This window comes from Micromys minutus, assembly GCF_963924665.1.
Source record: "Micromys minutus genome assembly, chromosome: 5".
NCBI lineage: Eukaryota > Metazoa > Chordata > Mammalia > Rodentia > Muridae > Micromys > Micromys minutus.
In genome coordinates this window covers 53,943,863-53,965,453 of record NC_137974.1, presented here as the reverse complement: position 1 = coordinate 53,965,453, position 21,591 = coordinate 53,943,863, and the positions used below count along the sequence as shown (strand labels likewise).

At 40.5% G+C, this 21,591-nt stretch overlaps 1 pseudogene across 1 annotated transcript; it reads right to left on the bottom strand.

Moving 5' to 3' along the window:
* Positions 1 to 526: 526 nt before the first annotated feature.
* LOC308421138 lies at positions 527 to 21,255 on the bottom strand (annotated as a pseudogene). Its single transcript has 2 exons — positions 21,054 to 21,255; positions 527 to 1,204 (listed from the first exon to the last, which is right to left on the bottom strand). The product of its transcript is annotated as an uncharacterized misc_RNA (transcript).
* Positions 21,256 to 21,591: the final 336 nt, after the last annotated feature.

Here is a 21,591-nt window from a genome sequence, read left to right as displayed (position 1 = left end):
TCAGCCTGCTTTCTTGTAGTCCTTCCACCCAGGAAGGAACCACCCACAATGGGACTCTGTGCCATTAGTCACTAATTAAGAAAATGGCTTAAGGCCTGCACACAATCTGACCTTTGGAGGCATTTTTTTCTTCTTTTTTTAATTAAAGTGTCTGCTGACTCAGACTATGTCACAAGAACTTGGAAAGATGTTTCCAAAGCCCCAGCTCTCCCAGAAGAAATATTGGCGATTAACTCTTGCAGGAGAAAGTGTGGTTTTCTTCGGTGGTGTAGCCTTTTTTTTTTTTTTCTTAGTTAGAAACATTTTATTTTAATGTGTCAAATAAAAACCCACATTTTCAGACCAAAAGATGTTAATACATTCAACAAAAACAATATTTACTGCTGTGAATTTTCAGAGTAATAATCCAGATCCATTTTGATTAGATGGTTGATGATCCTTCCTAGGTTACACTTTACAGACATGACAAATCCCTTATAATAATGTAAACAAAATAACTTTTCCCTAACGGGTGAACTTGAGAACTTCAGTCCATTCTTTCTGGACTTGCACTTCTGTGTGGACTTCCTGATGGGGAATGCCTTCTTTTAGGAGATGAAGATCTGGATCGGCTGCTTCTTGGTTGTGAAATAGACCTGGATCTTGATCTTGACCTTGAGCGGGATCTCAATCCTAATATAGAACCAGACCTAGATCTTCTGACTGAAACTGGTCTTGATCTACGAAGAGACACAGACCTTGATCGCCGAGGAGATGTTGATCTTGACCTTCCACGGCTCCTGCTGCGATCGAAAATGTGATCTAGATCGTGACCTGCTTCTTCTTCGTCAGCTATAGCGATGACAGTCATAAGCATAATGTCCCTTTTCACCACACTCATAACATCTATCATTAGGATTAAAGGGACGATGGGCAGGTGGCCAATCAAAACGAGATCTCCGAGGCATGCCTGTTGATAATTCAACCTTCATCTGAGAGCCACAAATCACTTTCCCATCCAAACCTGAAACAGCATCCTCTGCATCTCTTGGGTCTCCAAATTCCACAAAGGCAAATCCTGGAGGATTTCTGGCAATCCATACAGTTCTTAAGGGCCCATAGTAACTGAATGCCCTTCCTAATTCTCCTTTACCAGTACCAGTTCCCAGATTGCCCACATATACCTTGGTTTCTCCTACATACCGGCCGGCGTACTCGGCTCTAGCTAGCAAGGCTCAAAGCGCGAGTAGCACAGAAGCGGCTGAAAATACTCCTTTGCCAGAGATCCGGCGGCACTACCGGGCAGTGTAGTCTTTATCCTTGTTCTGCTGCATAACCAGCCACCGAGGTGGGATGCAAGTAACTAAACAAACTTCGTGGGCCACGTGACTGGCACAGGAGGGAGCTTACTGAGAATTGTACCAGCTGGAGCCAGGGAGGGAGGGGGAGGGAATGGTGATGAACATTTACTGACTTCCTCCAGTGATGGTCTATGATGTAGAAATGTAAGCCAAATAAAACCTTTCCTCCTCAATTTGCTTTAGACGAAGACTCCAAGTTATGTCCTTAGTAATACAAACTTAACGGTGGCATGGCCTAACCTTTATGACGGTGATCAACCCAGGATGTATATGTTACAGTTTTGGTAAAAGTTGCCCTTGGGAGTTCTATAGAGCTCATCATGACTTCACAGACACTGTGTGTGCTTCACTTATGGGCCAATGACTTAAACAGGACAGTCAAAAATCACCATTACTTGGACTATCAGTAAGAAAATAATAGGAATTACTATCATATGTAGACTAAGGATTGTATAGGAAGGTATGGGTTTATGGTTTTGTTTTGTTTTTGTTTTTTGAAAAGTCCATAGAATATGGTCAGCTGTTTAAAGTTTTTTGGTAGAACATAAAAAGGGGTTCCAGCTGAAGGCATGTTTGTTTGTAGCATGAGAACTGAACATAAGGTCTTGCACATGAACTGTCAGCCCTCTATTTTCATTTCTCTTCCATTTTCCCTCTATTTTTTTTTTACTTTTTTGACACAGGGCCTCATCTTCCTAAGATGACCTTCAGTGTGTGATCTCCTCTTCAGCTTCTCGGGATGACAGGTTTTACACCAGTATGAGCTCAGCTAGAAATACATATTTTTGTTAATGAAAGATAAAGGATGATGAACGAAGCCCAGCTGCATGGTGCTAAGTTGTATCATGACTGTGAACTTCAGGTGGTAGGGTATTTAGAGGAACTCAGTTTTACATATTCCTGTTATGTATTGACGATAAAATTTGATATTTGGCAACACTGCTTTGTTCAGGACCAAGACTGAATTATTCTAGAAGACTTCTTGATTTGTGTGTTGCAAACATTAAGTGATATGCTGTTGCTGGATTGGTAATATTTTTTCAGCCTAAAATTGTTGGAATCTGTAATCAAATGTTTCAAACTATCCAAAAAGAAAACTTGTATATTTGGGAAAAAAGAGAACACTTCTTGACATAATCTTCACCAGCGTTTACTTTTTAAGTTTTTTTTCAGACAAAAGAAGAGAGTAGAAACTTTCTGTTCCATCAAACCTCTTCATGTTCCCTCAATGAAAATATCTGTATTTTTAATTTTTTTTGCAAAAGCATAGATTGATAATACTATACCTTTGGGGAAATCTGTAGAAAAGCTTCCCATTGATAAATGGGTGAATCTTTGCCTCTGAGGATTATAAAAATTATCATTAACATTGTATAAAGGCATTGCTCATCCTGTCAAATAACTTGTTTGGTTTTAGTAATGCGACTGGGTTAATGAGTTTATTAATGTGGGGTTGCAAGTTCACTCAGCGCCAGTAGTGCGCTGCATTTTACTTGTTTGGAGTCTCTCCAAATGAGGAAGTGCAGTGTCCTGTGCAGTTTAGATGAAAAGAAGGGAAACTGCTTTTCTCTGAGACACTGAAGTTAAATTTTAGAAATACTTAATATCAACATGGATTATAGAGATTACCAAAAAACATACCAGAAGAAAATATTTAACTTGGAAATTTCTGAAAAGAGAAATAGTGTCATGGACAAGGAAGTGAAAACATGGACTGGATTTGAACATTAAATGTAAAGTAGTAAAAACATTATCTTTTACACTTATAAACTACAACTCATCTAGTAGCTTGAATATAACACACAAATCAGATTTCTTTTACCTAGTTTCCTAGCGTGCATGATACACAATATAATATATAAGAACTATATATATGTCATATATAGGTAAATGTGTATAGCAATAATACATACCCTCACTGTTATGGAGTTTCCCATGTCTCACCAACATTTCCTTACGCACTCCTCCCTGCCTGTGGGAAGTGACTCTAGAAGGCTCTGTGTGTGACTACTTGGTCCCTAGCTTGTAGAACTGTTTTGGAATTGTATAGACCTTTTGGGAAGAAGTGGATCACTGGAGGCAGTTCTTACAACCTGTGCTACATGCTGTCTGTCTGTCCTCTGCTTCTGTGTGTGGCCACAGTGTACTCAGTGGTCTCTTGCTGTGATCATGCCTTCATTTCCACAGGGGACAGTTTCTGCTCCACTTATGAGTTAAAACAGACCCCGCCCACCTTTAGCCAGTTTCCTGTCAGGATATCCAGAACAGAGGGAAGGAGGGCAGAATACACCCCTCTGTTGCATTTTGATGTATGAGGACTGAAACATATGTCCTTTCCATGATGGCTTGGTTTATGTCAATTTGACATGAGTTAGAGGAGGGAACCTCGATTGAGACAACATCTCCATAATATCAGGCTGTAAGCAAGCCTACAGGGCATTTTCTTAATTAGTGACCAACGGAGGGGGGCTCATCAAACCCATGGTGGGTGGTGCCATCCGTTGGCTGGTGGCCCTGGGTTCTGTAAGAAAGCAGGCTGAGCAAGCCATGAGGAGCAAGTCAGTAGGCAGCACTCTTCCATAGGATCTGCATCAGCTCCTGCCTCCAGGTTCCTGCCCTGTGTGAGATCCTGTCCTAACTCCCTCTGATGATGAACAGTGCTATGGAACTGTAAGTCAAACAGACCCTTTTTTGCCAAAGTTACTTTTTGGTCATGGTGTCTCATCACAGCAATAGAAATCTTAAGACATTCCCCATAGCTGAAGAGTTTTTGAATTGACCCCTTGACTATTTCTCAGGCATATTTAAAAAGCTTTCAGGGTGCTCACTGGAAACCAAAACACTGTGATTTAATCTCATCCATCTTCAGAATGTAAAAAGAGAATCAATATTTTAGTTACATGTAATCGAATCAGTAAGTAAGCTTCCAAAGGGGTCTACTACAAGAACAAGTTTTTAATTAATATAACATTTTAGAAACATTCTTATAAAGTACTCAGTATAAAATTTTAGATATTTATTAATAATCTGCGACAAGGTAACCACAATCCTTTCTAAAGCTAGAAATGTCTGATTATTTACTTCAGTGTAAATGGCAAGATTAGCAGAACCAGAGCACTATTTCAGAACTATTTCAGATATATATTTATATTTTATTTGAAAAGTCAAAACTTATTTTGTTTGTTTAAATAAAGAAAGAGCTAGGGAGAGGATGGGGTTAAGGATTAGGCAATGAAAAAGAGAAAAGACTGCAGGTGGAATATGGTTTCCTTCATGTGGTGCATTAGAGGGAATTTTTAATTCACCCGAATATGGCCATGAGTTATGCTCAGTGTATTTTATTAGAATTCCTAGTAGAAAGGCATTTGGATCTGCATGCAAAGTTAAATATGGTTAGACAGTAAAATATTGATTGCTTACCACAAACAATGCAGCAGGGTATCTAACACTTGTTTTCCTTGTGGAGCATAATAAGGTAATTAATTTATCTCTAGTTGAGTTTTATTTGTGAGAATTTTTTTTCAGTAATACAGATTTAAATGTGTATTGTGCATGTTTTGAACAACTCTCTATTTGTGCTATAATAACCATGTACAGTTTGTGGCAGCGCTTTAATAACCATCACCTTAGAAATGGGGATACTTTCTTCTTCTTTTAAGTAATAAAATCCAAGGCTCAGCAGTAAAACAGCACTCTGGATATAAAAGCTAATGACTAATAGGAGAGTTCTGACCCTCTGAATTGCGTTTACTGTTCGCCAATGATTATGTCATTAGGAATGAATTAGATAGTCAATGAGGTGAGTCTTCAAATCAAAGCTGCCACTTTGAAAATCTCAATAATCTGCTCACTTGTAGGACTAGGCTAGTATTTAGCAGCTATTACTGCTCCATTGCTGAGGTTATGCAGCCATGAAAAGCACTCTCCTTACAGTCTTTCTCTCATCTCATTTTTTGTGGAGTAACCACGATCCTTTCTAAAGCTAGAGATGTCTGATTATTTACTTCAGTGTAAATGGCAAGATTAGCAGAACCAGAGCACTATTTCAGAACCCAGAGGGTGCAGCAGAGGTCAGAGGATTGCCCTCCAGGGTGGGCGTTCCCAGTGCAGCGGCTGCAGCTCTGCAGAGTTTGCACAGCGTGCACAGGCCCTGGGATTGAGTCTCAGCACAGCAAATGCAACAGGACAATGAATGAACCAAAGCCAGAGTCTTCTCCAGATAAGGACACTTGCCCCGGTTCCTTTGTGTCTACTGGAAGAATTGATTTTTTTTTTTTTTTTTTTTTGTATGTGATTTTTGTATATTCTCATTTCTGTGGCAAAAGTAGCACTATGTTTGTCTGGACATTTAACCATTTCTGTAAATTGGAATTAAAGAGCTAAAACAGTCACAACTCACTTTATTTCCTGTTTCTTATGCCATGTTTCACCCTAAGCAAATCTTTCTACATACTTATAAGGAATGGGTTGCCAGAGACTCTCCACAGATGATAATTAGGTTTATACACCTGGTGAATTACTGATGTAAACATTGGATGCAAATTCTTGAATTTAGTTCTTGGAGTGCATGCTTGCTGCGGTTAGGGGCTTCTGTATTTGTTTACTTGTAATTCCATGGCCCACAGAATAGTCCCTGGCATGCTGAGATACTCCGTGAAGAACTATTGGACAAGAGGGCAGCGACACATGTTGCTCCAAAGCACAATCCTTTTTACCACACAACATTGCTTCTTCTATCTTCTCATCAGTACTGGAGCTGGGTATAAGATACTAAGCCTCTGAGGTATTCAGCATAACAGCCAACTCTCCAAAAAAATAACATTTGGAACTTTCATCTTGGTTCTCAGGGGAACAGAACTTCAGAAATCATTAGGATGGTATAAAACACACACACACAGACACACACAGACACACACACACACAGACACACACACACACACACACACACACACACACAGGAGTACCAGACAGCTCAGTTACCTCTGTTTTAGTATGCCTGACTGAACAAGGCAAGATTCTGGCTAGGTAAGGACATGGCTGAGAACCATGGATTCCCCAGCAAACACATCCATTTTCTGAGTCCTAACCTGGAAAAAAATTTATGTCTTTAATGTTCCCATATCCTTGAGAGAAGTTCTCTGTGGACATTTGTTCAGGTATCCTGGCTCAGAATAACACCATGGGGTGAAGAAACTCACTGGGTAGTTTCCTATCTAACAGTCTATGGCCTATCTGACATTGTGAAGCTATAAGTGACTTAGAGAACCCTGTCTGTCTATTAAACACACTTAATTTCTGCTATTGTCCCTTTAAAGAAAATAGATTTCAGAGTGTTGTGAAGTACATAAAATGTTCCAGACATTTAATCCATAAGTCCATTGTATGGTTTTGTTCTTCTATTTGGTAAGCTTTTTAAGGCCTCGTTGAGGAGAATAAGCTTTGAATTATTTATTTATTTATTTATTTATTTATTTATTTATTTATTTATTTATTTTTAGCTTTTTAAGACAGGATTTCTCTCTGTACCTCAGACTATTCTGGAACTTGCTCTGTAAACCAGGCTGGCCTCAAACTCCGAGAAAAAGGCATGCCCCACCACTGCCAGGAACTGAGGGAATTCTTAATGACATTCTGTGGAAAGGAGAGAATTCTTAGTAACATTCTCTGAAAAGGTGGTGTTATTCTATTACAGTGTAATGAGTTAATGTACTGTCTATCTTAAGATAAAAACAAAGTTCATCAAAGAGTTTTGTCTTTTCCACCAATGACTAGGAAGCTTACGCGTTTACCATTAAGGTGGGTGGGCAGGTGTGGTGAGGAACCGGATGGACAGACAGACAGGCAAAAGAAAGATCTAACTAGTTTGCTAAGTCATTTATAGCTTCAGTTGGCTGCCTGTTCCAAAGAGGCAGGCACTGTCCATTACAGATATAGAAAGTAATACAGTGGGGAACTTCCCAAGGTCTCCATCTTAGAATGAAAGATGTCAGGAGTACACAGACTTTTCTTTACTACCCTAATCAATTACCTTGGCCATACTTTGCAAAATACAATGTAATTACTACACATCAGGGCCAAGAAATGTTCCCAAACAGAAAGGATGTGGTAGATATTTTGTTCTCTTGAACAGGGCTTGGAGCCTCCCTTCCACAGGTAAGAATATTTTTCTCTGTCGAGCTGGAAAACCTTCATTTAGTCCATAACCTTTGTGACTATATTTTTAAAAAAAAGGAAAGAAAAGAAAGAAATATTCTAACTGGTCCTTTAAGATTAGTTCTCTATTCTTTTTAAAGTATATGCTCAAGTAATTTACTTTCTGGGTATGCCTTTTGAGAAAAATGACCTGTCAAAACAAAAGTCTGGTGTTTTTTAGTTATGTCCCTTTGAAACATAATTTTTTTTTGCCACAATAAGATATATCCAATTAATGTTCTTTAAAGCAAAAGACTGGCAATTAAGTTCCTATTTCAAAGTTAACCTATCTGAAGGACAGAGGGTTCACTTTAAAACAATGTCCTTGATTCAAGGCTCCATCATTTCTAATGAAAAACACCAGGTTTTAAAGATTGAATTGTGTAAAAACCTGGTGAATTCAGATCTCATTTGGAAACAGGTGATCCCACGAAATGGGATTCAAAGTTGCTCCAGGCAGCCCCCAAATGCACAAAGAATATGTTATCACTTTTTTCCTCTTAGAACTCATAGATTTTCAAACCCACTGGAGCATGTGTTGGTTTCTTTCTAAGATTTCTGTCATGCAGTACCTCCTTCCCTGGGCATGGAGAGCCCCACACACTGGCTCTTTTGTTTTTTTGGAAGCAGACTCTTTCCTGTTAGTCTGGTTTATCTGCATCTGCAGTAATTAGGTGGATGGTGAATTAAACAGGTTACACCTGAGTTAGTTGAGCACTCTAATCTGCCCGCATGAGTAGGAAAATTCTAAGCTCCTACTGAACTGAAAACCCAATTCACTGAGAAGATACAAGGTGACAATGGACATAGCTAATGTGGCTCTGTTGGAAGAGATTGAATAATCATTTAAAAATCCATTTATTGGCTGATCCAGCTGTCAGGATGAGGCATTACCATAAACATGGTCTGGTCGCCTGCACTTCTGACCCTTTGAAGAAAGTCTGTGCCCCAGTTAACAACCATAACTTACCAGCAGGAATATGATGGACCTGTGTTTCTTAATCAAACCCAAAGTTTGCATTTGGCTATTTTCTACTGATGGAGATAAAAATGGTGGTCCTGTCTGCTGTTCGATTCTAAGAGCCAGCCGCAAGCTCTTGGCATCAGTACCCACAGAAGGTTTTCAAACACTTTGCAGAAAGAATCAACAGCATCTGCTCACACCATTGCCCTGTCCCACTCATGAAGAGTGCCGGCTCCATGGTCTATGGTGAGATTGAGCACCTTCCTGTGTTTAGGCTCAGTCCTGAGGACTAACTTCTTGCTGCAGAACAGCTGCATGTTGCTTGGTACCAGACAGGACAGAAGAGGATGTTGGATGTCTTGGAGCAGGAGTAGCAGGCATCTGTGAAGTTCATTTTATGGGTGCTGGGGCTGGAATTGCAGGTGAATGTGTTGGGTATTGAACCTGGCTCCTCTGCAAGAACAAGTGCTCTTCACACTGATCCAACTCTAGCCCGAGGACATTCTTTTATGTAGACACATTATCATAAAACATAAGTTTTGTCTTGACCTTTAAGCCTTTAAGGGTGTTTTCTGGCTGTTCTTCCTCACTTTGGATTGACTGTCATTGTGTAATGAATTCACTCAGCTACACATCACCCACACCTATGCCGTGTGTTCTCCCATGTGATCCGTTGTCTCTACTCTCTTATCACAGTCTTGGGCTGTGACTTCTCATGTTTGAGGACCCTCTTCATGGTTGTCCTTCTCTGACTTCCAATAAACCCTTTCATGTTGTGCCTCTGTATAGATTCCTTCTGGCCTCATCAGTCTCTGATACCTGAGCTCTATCACACGTCGACACAGAATTACCTACCTGTCTCTAGTATCTTGCTATGGACTAGGGAGCCTATCTCTTTGTTCCTGCTTGAGCCCTTCTGCCACAGAAACTGTTTTACCTTGTTCTAATAGCTTTCTAAACAGTTCAGTAGTAGAGCAGTTTAGAGGAAGGGAAGAGAGGGAATAAGAAAGATAGTGATGAAAGAAAAAAAGACAGAGGGGAGGCAGGAAGATGACGAGAAGGAGAGGAGGAAGAAACACAGATTTAAAGTATGTTTACTAGTTTAGGTCCATGCTGCTGTGCTTTGCTCTGTGCTCAGGATCAGGAGACAGTTGAGAAGGGACAGTGACTGTCCTTCTCCTGTAGCACTTGGCATATGGCAGAGCACAGTCCAGTTTAAAGCAAGGTTTCCTGGCCTCAGGAAGCAGGCTCTAGTGGTGAAGAGGCTGGGTGGACCGAAGGCTCTAATGCACTGATGTCAACTGGAATTTTGTACAGAGAGGCCTTTGTGACTAAACCTGCCTTTGTGCTTTTGTAGTGATAACAGGGTTCAGAGTTATTTCAAGGATTTCATCTCTTCTGACCATTGTTCCAAATGCCAATTTTTAACTATATGTGAGTTTTTTCATCTGTGTAGATGTTGGGTCTGGTTATTTGGGTTTATGCTGCTTTTATTTATTTTCAAGATTGTTTTATGATAAAGTACATTTTTTAAAAAAAGAAACACAATTCTTTCCATACTTGCCTACAAGACAATCCAATACAGACAATCAGGACTCTCTTTTCAGATGACTCTAGATTGTGTCATGTTGGTCATTAAGCTGACCACCACCACACTTGGACAAGTATATGGGGGACTGTGTTAGGCAGGTTTAGCCACAAAGGCCTCTCTGTACAGATCACTACATCACCCAAAAGCAGGTGTCCTAGAAATGAGGTTCAGGAGATGTGTCTAGAAAAAAAGATGGAGAGAAATGATTTTGGCTAGGGCACTGCAAGCCCTTAAGTGACATCCCTCATCCTCTTTGGGTCTGACTATCTGACTCCTCTTGGTCCAGTTCTTATATGAATAGCTGGCTCATACTTTTGTTCTGAGTCACTGCCCAACAATATCTTTTCAAAAGAAGGTACCAGTTGGGGTCACACCTGAAGGATTTGATACCTTTTTTGTCTGTACTGATTGGTTTTGTGTCAACTTGACACAAGCTAGGGTCATTGTGACAGCAATAAAAACCCTAAGACACAGGCTTTCTGGTCTTCTTGCTATCTATATTCATCCAACAGAGTAAAAATGTGCAATTTTGTATTGCAACCAAAACAAACTTTTCTCTTTTGAGTCCAAACGTTATGTTCCCAATTTTAAAGGCATCAGATTTAACTGGTCTACTTCTTCTCTTCTTTTGGAAGCTCTTGCTTTCTTTGTCTGGATGTTTGCCTCAATGGCCCTTAAATGAGGCCCTTTCTTGGCAGCTTCTTTACTTCAGGGTGTGCAGTACGCTGTCTACCCCTTCTTTGTTCCCTTCAGTGTTCAACTGGAGATGTACTTCCACTAGGGAGCCTCCTGTCCTCAGAACACACTGTCATCTGGTGTTCAGAGATGCAGATGTTCTTGTCCTCCTTGAGGACCATTGCTTGAAAGCAGCCATTTGTATCCTTACCTAACTTGTTGTGTAGTGGTCTTATTATTCCTTAATTATGTCACATTAGTGAGACACAGCTCTGGGAATGATTGTCTCAGAGTTGATAACAACTGTTAGAGTCAATTCCTGTCCTTCTGGGAGGAGTATGATTGTACCTTTCTTTGTCTTAGTTGGTGGAGCTCTTTCCTTTTAAGAGCCCCAAGCTGGTTCTGGCCACTTCCTGTAGTCTACTGAGACTCCCCAGGAATGTGGTTAACCAATAACAGCCATAAGTGGGTGCTTGCAGCTGTGCCTGAGTGCAAGTTATCCCCTAACCACTAGATACCACTCTCCTGTCAGAACTTTGCTTTGCCTCTTTCTCCGTTAAACTCATGAAGTGAATTATTCTCTTTCTTTTGTCCAAATGTTACCATGTGCAGTTTGACAAAAGCGTCTGGATGATCACAATCATCTCCTCTCTTGTCTGTTGACTTCCAAGTTAGGCAAACCCCATAAAGTTGCTTGTCTTCTGGTTTTTTGATGGTATCTCCCTCATGTTGAATCAGGAGTCATGCATTTTCAGAACTGTTCCTGATGCTTTGGTCCCTTGCCATTATATTTCCTTATAATCTCAGGTTACATTTCTGTGAAATCCTATAGGAATCAACCTTGCTTGCTTGTCTGGGAAGGCTTTTATGACAAGAGTTGGGGGGTGTTGAAGTCAGAGACAGGGATCCCTTCAACACGGCAAATCTTAGTTTCTTTACCACACGCCTTCGGTGTTCCCTACTAAGAGAAGTAGAGTAAGTCCTGTGTCCCAGACTTTGCTTTTACACATAACTTTCTGTTAGACAAATAAACCTGTGGACAACATTTTTACATTCAAACCATAAGAGACTGAGTCTGAAGTGACCCTACAGGCTTGGGTTTTGAATGCTTGTTCAACAAGTCAGTGTCACTCTTTGGGAACCTTTAAGAGGTGAGGTCTAGTTTTGGGGGGCAGGTCCTTGAACCTGGCTCTTGCATACTCTGCTTCCTATCTTCATGTCTGTGAACAGCCCCCACCTCATGTTTCCATTGCCTTAGATGGAGTCTCTCTGTCGAGATTTCCCTGCTATGAAGGACTGAAGCTCTCTGAAACTGTGAGCTAAACGAAATCTTTCATCCCTTAAGTTGTATCAGATAATTTGATCACAGGGTCACAAAAGTAGCCATACAATAGGCCATGATGCTCTAGAAACAAAGTCACCCTGAATCAAGCCAAGTGTGTATCAAATGGCTCTGGGTCAATCTGCAGATCAGAGAGTCAATGTGGAAGCTGTTTTGTGACAATAAGCAGGTTTACTGCAATGCATGAGTTCAACTGACTCTCCAGAATAGTTTTCTTAAGTGGGAGTGCTGTTGTTGGATCTAACAGTGTCAAGACAAGCAATTTATAAATGCAACATACTGATCCTAAGGCTTAACTTAAAGTCCTCTACAGTATCTGGACCATAGTAAGAACCCAATAAATGTGTGTTGGGTAATTGGATGGAGTCTTAAAGACTGGTGGTAGTGAAAAATGTCTAAATATAATGTAATGTAATACAATATATATATATCTTTCTCAGGGACTAGGATATTCCAGTATTCTTAGATTACAATGTGAAAAGTTCTATGCTGTCTCTGAGACAGAGACAATCCCAGAGTCTTTTGACACTAGAGCCTCATTTCAAGAGAGTAGTTTTTCTTGTGTATGTCTTCATGTGTTTTTGTCTTGTCGTTGGCCCGTTGTTTTTGCTGCAGCTCTTTCTCTACTGTAACACTTGCTGCTTACTGCACACAACCACTCACTTTCTAAATCATTCTCTCACACAGTTCTTATAACCTCTAAAAGAATTGCCATATTATTGATGAAGAACCTGGGACTTGGAGAGGTGGAGCTACCCACAGAACAGAGTAATGGAGATGAGCTATAAGCAAGCCTTCCATGGGTGTTTCAATGGCACTTTGGACTGTCCTGTGGTTGAGTGGCTTTTTCAAACTCGGTAGGAACTATGAAAGGCTCACGAAGAGGCAGATGCCTGCAGAGGTAGGGTACAAATTTGCTAAAAAGTCTAATGTATAGCAAACATAGGCCCTGTTTGCCAATAAGATGCACAGGACTCTAAGCCTAAATGAGGCTTGTGAGTGAATATACATGGTGCTTCAATGGCTGCTGCTACTAAACCACAGAAAAGGCACCAGGTGGTCTGTTTGTTTTATGAGCTATTTGAGAGGGACAGATGTGCTTCTGATGCTGTCCTATCGCAGACTCTTGCATGTTCCTAGCTCCATGCTAATCCCTAGGAATAAACAGAGAAATGTGTAGTATACACATATCATGATTTTGCATCCACTGGTTAGTAAATATATTCATTATTTTTTTTTTTTGTTGTGACAAATTACCTGACAGAGGCAACTTAAGGGAGGAAGGGTTTTATTTTGGCTCACAATGCACATATTAATCCATTATGACAAGAATAGCATGAGATTGGCTTGGTTATTGGTGGTGGGAACAGAGTAGTAGCTGACCCAGAAGTAAAGAAGCTATAACTAGAAGTGGATATTACCTCCTAGGCCCACTCCTGGTGACCTACATCTGTAGGCTAGCTCCCACCCCAAAGGTTCTATAGCCTCCCAAAATAGCAATCCCAGTTGGAGATCAAAGATTCAAATGTATGAGCATATGAAGGATACTTCACATTCTAACCATGGCCTCTTGAAACAGTATAAACTCCATCTTTGGATTTAAGGCTGGCTGGCCCTGAAGGAGTTACTGACTAGTTAGTGCAGGTACTGGAGAGCTAGGGATGCAACTGCAAGCCTGATACTTTCTCCACAGGGGTCCCTTAGTTCTACAAGTAGTCCTGCCTTCTTTTCCTCAGAAATGAATAGTTCTTGGACTGCCTCCCCCATCTCTGTCCGTTGCCTGCTGCCTTACCTACACCGTGCTGATAGGATTCAGTGTGACATCAATGAAATTGATGCAACTTGTTCCTGTAGCCCAGATGGTGAGACTTCTGAGCAAGTTAAGAAAAAGAGACTTGTAGTTGGGGCTAGAGAGATGGCTCAGTGGTTAAGAGCACTGACTATTCATCCAGAGGATCTGGGTTCAATTTCTACCACCCACATGGCAGCTCACAGCTGTCTGTAGCTCCAGTTCTAGGGAGGTGATGCCCTCTACATATAACATGTAGGCAAAATACAAATGCATGTGAAAAAAGGAGATATGTAGTGTAGAAGACTCACCTCACATAAAATTTCATCAAATTCTTAAGGACAAAATAACTTCAGCAAAGTGGCTGTATATAAAATTAACTCAAACAAATCAGTAGCCTTCCTCTACTCAAAGGATAAACAGGCTGAGAAAGAAATTAGAGAATTGACACTCTTCACAATAGCCACAAAAGAATATAAAATACCGTGGTGTGACCCTAACCAAGCAAGTGAAGGATCCGTATGACAAGAACTTCAAGTCTCTGAAGAAGGAAATTTAAGAAGATCTCAGAAGTTGGAAAGATCTTCCATTATCATGGATTGGAAGGATCAACATAGTAAAAATGGCCATCTTGCCTAAAGCAATCTACAGATTTAATGCAATCCCCATCAAAATTCCAACTCAGTTCTTCATAGAGTTAGAAAGAGAAATTTGCAAATTCATTTGGAATAACAACAAAACAAAAACAAAAAAAAACCAAACAAACAGTATATTGTAAACTATCCTCAACAATAAAAAAAAAAAAAAAAAACAAACAAAAAAACTTTGGGGGGGGGGGGGAATCACCATCCCTGACCTCAAGCTGTATTACAGATCAATTGTGATTAAAAAAAGAAAGAAAGAAAAAAAAAGGTATTGGTAGAGAGACAGGCAGGTAGATCAATGAATAGAATTAAAGGCCCAGAAATAAAACCACACACTTATGGTCACTTGATCTTTGACAAAGGAGCTAAAAACATTTAATGGAAAAAGGACAGACTCTTCAACGGACAGAACTCCAATTTGATTCTGGAAACCATCATTCCAGATACTTAGCCCATTTTGAGAAACAAATGTTCTGATTAGTCTAAGGCATGTGTGGTCATCTCACCCTGCCCAGATAGTTATTGGAGGTGGGTGGCCTGGCATCCTGCTACATTGTGACCTGAGGTGTCTGAGAGAAAATTTTTGCTTGCTCTGACATAAGGAAGCCATGCCCTTCCCTTGTGTGTGATGGAAGGTCACAGAGGTCAAGGTCAGTGAGTCACAGACCTTGCTTCCTAATTTATGCTAATTTTTAAGTTAGTTGTTTCAAAATAATATATTTATTTATTTTTGTGTACAGGTGTTTTATACAGGTGTCACTGTGAACCACATTTATATTTAGTCTATCTAGAGGGCATTGTAACTAAAATTACAGATGGTTCTAAGTTGCCAGGAGGGTACTTGGAGAATTGAATCCAGGTTCTCTGGGAGAGCAACCACTACTCTGAATAACAGAGTCATCTCTCCAGTCCTCACAATTTTTTCCCCCCTGTGTAGTACAGAATGGCCTTGAACTTACTGTGTGGATAAGTATGACCTTCAATGTCTGGTCTTCCCCCCCCCCCCACTCCCAAAGGATCTGAATTTAATTCCCATAACCTACATCAAGGTTCACAACCATCTGTAACTCCAGTTTCTAGGGATCTATTGTCTTCTTTTAACTTTTATATGTACCAAGCATGTATGTAGTGTACAACTGTACATGCAGGGGAACCACTAATATACATGTAAAATAAATAGGTAAATATAAAATAAATGTAAAAACAAGTAAGAATGGCTGGCAGTTTTGGTGATAATCCCAATAAATACCAATAGTGAAAATAGTAAATTGTGACAATCCGAGCTTATACATCCTTCTCTGAAAAATAAAGCTTTTCAATTAAGCAAGTCTTGTTCCATTATTAACTTTTTACTTCAGATATTTTAAAAACTTATTCTATAAAAATTTCACGTGTCTATATGTATATTGATTATATCCACCCCTCACTTCTCCAAACTTTCCACAGAACCCCAATTTCTTCTCTCTCCACTTTTATGTCCTCCTTTTATAATTACTACATTCTAGATTACTTTTAATGTGCGGCATCCAGTTAGCATTGTTGCCCATGTGTATGCGGCCGTGAGGTCATCCACTAGAGCATTGTGGGACCTATTAGCAGTCCTGCTCCAAGAGAAAGCTGACTCATCCTTTCTCAAGTGCCACCAACTGCCAACAGCTCTTCAGTTAGGGGCAGGGCCTTGGGAGTACCCCCTCTATGCTGGAAGGTTCAAACAGCTTGGTCTTGTGCAGTTGTGTGTGTGTGTGTGTGTGTGTGTGTGTGTGTGTGTGTGTGTGTGTGTGTGTGTGCTGTGAGCTCTTGTGTGCAGCAGTCATGTTATATCCAGAGAACTGTCTTTCACAGCACTTTTCTCCATCTTCCAGCCCCCAGATTTGTTTCTGTCCCCTCCCTCACGTTTTCTGAACCTTGCAGTCTGTGTGTGTGTGTCTCTGTGTAGTAGGGCTGAGGATTCACAGATGCTTATTCTCAGCATTTTGAATAATAATCCTATTAACCACTATGCACTGGATTATAAGAAGGTTCACTCTACAAGATTGGGACCAAAAGAAATACATAATCATAAAAAGAAATGCCTAGAGGGCATTCTGATAATATGTCCACTTGTTAAAATAACATTAAGAAATTCTCTCCCAGGACCTATGACTTAATGGATTTGGACTATGTATATTTTTTTCCTTTTTTAATTTCTTTTTTTATCTTATAAAATATTATTATAGCTCACAAAATTGTTACATAATAATATATAATGAATACACAAATTTTCCCTTTTTCTTTTTTCTTTCTAAGAAGGACTGAGGCTTCCACTTTTTGGCCTTCCTTCTTTTTGAGCTTCTTAAGTTCTGAGAGTTGTTTCTTGGGTGTTCAGAGCTTTCTGGGGCTAGTATCCAATTATCAGTGACTGCATATCATGACTGTTCTTTTGTGACTGGGTTATCTCACTCAGGCTGATATTCTCTAGATCCATCCTTTGCCTAAAATTTTTGTAAAGTCATTGTTTCTAATAGCTGAGTAGTACTCAATTGTGTAAATTACCACAATTTCTGTATCCAATCCTCTGTTGAAGGACATCGGGGTTCTTTCCAGCTTCTGGCTATTATAAATAAGGCTGCTATGAACATGGTGGATGTCCTTATTATATGTTGGAGCATCTTTGGGGTATATGCCCAGAAGTGGAATAACTGGGTCTTCAGGTATGCACTATGTCCAATTTTCTGAGGAACTGCCATGTCTGATCTTTTTGCTCTTACATTCCAAGTGCTATCGAATACCACTCTGCTTGGTGTCTTAGTCAGGGTTTCTATTCCTGCACAAAACACCGTGACCAAGAAGCAAGTTGGGGAGGAAAGGGTTTATTCAGCTTACACTTCCATATTGTTGTTCCTCAGCAAAGGAAGTCAGGACAGGAACTCACACAGGGCAGGAACTTGGAGGCAGGAACTGATGTAGAGGACTTAGAGTTCTGCTGCTTACTGGATTGCATCCCCTGGCTTGTTCAGCCTACTTTCTTGTAGAACTCAGGACTCCCAGCCCAGGTTATGGCACCACCCACAATGGGTTGATTCCTCCCTGCTTGGTCACTAATTTAGAAAATGCCTTACAGCTGGATCTTATGAAGGCATTTCCTCAAGGAAGGCTCAATTCTCTGTGATAACTCCAACTTGTGTCAAGTTGACACATAAATCCAGCCAGTACAGTTGGTTTATTTGGTGCTGAATATGGAACCCAGAGCACTGGTGTATTTGGCAAGGACTCTACTACCTGGGCTATTACCCAGCCCTGAAGCTTATATTATTAGAAATAATAAAAGATTCTCATTGCTTGTATTGTTACTTTTTACATGATGCGATACAAGCAAACTGTACGAATGTGAAGAGGCTCTGTTGGGTAAGGCTCGTGCCAGCTGCCTTGTCTGTTCTGTAGTTCCTCCAACATTTGGAAGCTCCTTTGCATTTGGTTATTCATATCTCAATGTGTTGAACAAGTTTCCCTGCTCCATTTATTACTGGTAAACTCCAGTTCATGCCCTTGAGCATGGTGTGATACACAAGAGGCATGTGACCCACCTGACGGCACAGGAGACCATGCTTAGAGGAACTTTGTATCTATGAGCTGGACCCCTGGTATGGTACAGGGAAAAGGATGACGCAGGGCAGCGGGTTCGCATAACTTCCAGCTGCTTTCAAACAATGTGAGCCCGGGCTTGGTAGCTAAACTCAGGGCCTTGGTTTTGTTCATCTGCACAGTGAGAATCAAGCAAGTTCTGGATAAGATGGTGAATAAAATTCTACTTACAAACGTCTTGGCCTGTGCTTGATCTCTGTATGGTTTTGCGCCATTTTTCTCTTTCATTCCAGCTTCATGACCCTCTCTCAAGTCTTCCAGAGTACTTTCTCTGCATTTACGGCAGACATTGTACCCGTGGGTCTCTCTGTGATGGATACTTCTTCCTCTGTTTGGTAAACTTCTGTTCATCCCGCATGCTCTCGGTGCGGGTGTCTCTTTCCTGAACTTATGTATAAATCACCTTCCATTGCTGACATAGCATCATTGTTCATTCTGAGTAGTTATCACAGGGCTTCATTACTGTGCTTTTTGATTCATGCTGTTCTTTATCATCAGCCTGAGGACCCAAGAGCACAGAGATCATATCTCAACTTTATATCTGTTGGAGGTAACTAGGTCAGTGCCTGTATAACGTTCAACAAAACTTTCTGAATGGGTACATGCATATGCAAATGTATGATAATCTCCAGGGGCTGTCTTTGTTACTGTCACTCTTATCAGACTCAGCCATTTCATATTTCCTAATGTTCTATTGAAAAGTACCAAGAATATTTTATCACTGTGTTTTGCTTCTTGCATGCTGCACATAAAAAGGTGTGCATTACTTCCATGAGCCTCAGTTTCCAAATTTATATTGAGTTATAGCCTCCTCTCTCTAGAATTTACACAACCCTCCAAACAGTTAAGTCAGAGAATAAACATGGCTCATGTCTTTAATTCATTACAAGTTCACTTGAGAAGTTTGGGCGATATTTTGGAACAAAAAAAAAAAAAAAAAAAGAAAGAAAAGAATTATATTACTAATAACGTACAAAAATGTTTCATTGAATAAAATTATAAAATGTGCACTAATTTTAATACAATTGGCCCCAACTCAAATTTCTTGGTGAAGTGCATCAGTTTGTCAGAATCAGCTAGGGGGGAGCTAAATGAGATGGCTAAGCAGGTAAGGGACTTGTCACACAGGACTGGCTACCTGAGTTTGATATCTGAAACCCTCATCAAGGTGGAAGGAAAGAATTGCCCCCACAAAGTTGTCCTCTGACCTTCACATACACTGTAGTATGCATGTTCCCACACATGCAACTCACACATGAACAAAGGAACATAAAACTAGGAGCACCTAGGGGGCACATGTCTTATCCCCAGAGATTTGGTTTCAACTGGCCTAGAACCAGAACATATACAGGAAAGCACAGCTCACCTCAGTGCTTTGCTGTTAGAATGAGACTCAGTTCCAGGGATGAATTTACAGCTCCTATCTGGCTCTGACCTTCCTCTAACCTTTATTCAGGTTTTCTGAAATGATCTCGCAGTTCCAAGATGCTATACCCAGGCCCTTTCCAGCGGCTAACTCTTCCCCGTGGGAAGACATTCACTGGCAACCCAGGCAATAAACCCACAAGAATTGTCAAGGGTTCTGGAAACCATCCCTGGTCCCTGTTGATATGCCTTTTTCTGTGTGCTAGAAATGAGTGCATGTAAACTGGCTGATGTAAGATGTGATCATCTCTGCCCAGATTTGCAGCCATGAGTTCCAAGGCAGCTCAGGCCTATAAATGTGAGAGCTGTCACAGCCCTCTGGCTCTGTGTCCAGACTGTCTCCCATCTGGCCAAAGCCTGGACTTAATTGAACAGGAGTCTGACCCTCTGCCTGTGCTTTTGTTATCCTGTAGCCCGCACAGTGGAGGATGGAGCGTGTTTCTCAGTAGAGCAGTCCCACGCACAGCCTTTCTGAGCAGGCATTCAGAGGCCTCCACACACAGCATACAAGGATGCTATGAAAATCAAATGTGTTTTATTTATAAGTCCCTGTGCTCCTCCTCCAACCTCCCAATGAAAAAAAAAATTGCAAGCAGAGAATGCAAATAATTTTTCAAATCGATCGTTTTATGAAAACGCCTGTTTTTATTCTATCTTTTTTAAGGACTACAGAATCACATAAACGACAATTCCAGAAACCATAGATTTATGACTTTTTTACTTTCCAAATATGTTGGCACGGAGTAAAAAAAAATAAAATTTTGTAATTTCGGGAAGAGAATAATGTACTTTTTTATTAAAATGGAAATGACACACTGCTGCATATCTAAGTTGATTTAGCGTTTTTATTAGTTATGTAACTGTTTTAATACCTCGCTAACTATTGCGTTCTCCCTTAAGGTTTCCATTGTTCACATACCCTGGAAACAAATTGATAATTCTGAAAAAATAAAGTATTTCTTGGTTGTTTGCTAACAGCAGAATAGCAATCAGTCACCACAGGGTTACTACAATGGGCACCATTATATCTGGGTCCTTATCAATTTCACTATACGGGTAAGTATTACTGCTGCGTACCGGAACTCCTTTGGTGTTATTGCTTAATTTTAATTGTGATTGTAAAATGTGAACAATGTAGATCTTTAAACCACAATTAAACACCTGCTATACTTGTTGTCTGTTGGCATTTAAAGATATATTGAGTATTTAAAAACTGCTGATTCAGATATTTCACGGCGCATAAACGTGGATGTAATTTGAGAGCGAGCACCGGCTGAAGTAGGAGGAAGTTCTGAGAAAGTTTCGGGAAGCCAGAGAGGTAAATCCGAATCTGAGTTTGATAAGAAAACATAGACCCTGTAGAAAGTGTTTGTTGTCGCCTCTGCCTGCAGATTCTCCTTAGCCCTGGGAATCCGGCTGTGTCCCACTGACAACTTGTTAATGAGGAACCTCCCTCCAGGAAGCACCTGCCTGATGTTGATGAGATATTAATAGGAGAAATAGAGTTAGGGAGGCACAGGGGAGGCTGCTGAGCAGAAGGGGTAATGATCTGAGATTTCAGCCGCAGGTCCCAGTCCAAATCAAATACAAAAAACAGGAGGTCGTGGCTTTCCAGGCCTGCATTGGGCAGACGAAAGGGTTTGACGTCCCCATGCTCGGTATCAGACCGCATTGTTTCCGGAACCGACGGTCTGCTTTTCTTTTCGTTTTTCTGATGAGTAGGTGGGCTTAGACATCTCCATCATCATAATTAACCATTTACACAGTATCTGCTAACCAGGATACTAGGTTTTGAGTTTCCAGTCGCACTTAAAGCAGTACTGTCTGCCTACGCTTAGGTTCTCTGGAAAATAGCATATCTTGTTTTAATTTCCCAGAAGTGTTTTTATAAGCAGCGAAGAAGGAGCAGTGTGGCTGGGACAATACAGTAATGAAAGAATCTTTCCTCAGAGAAATAGGACCTCAGGTTGCATGTGAGGAGCAGGAAAGAATAAATTATACTGGGTTA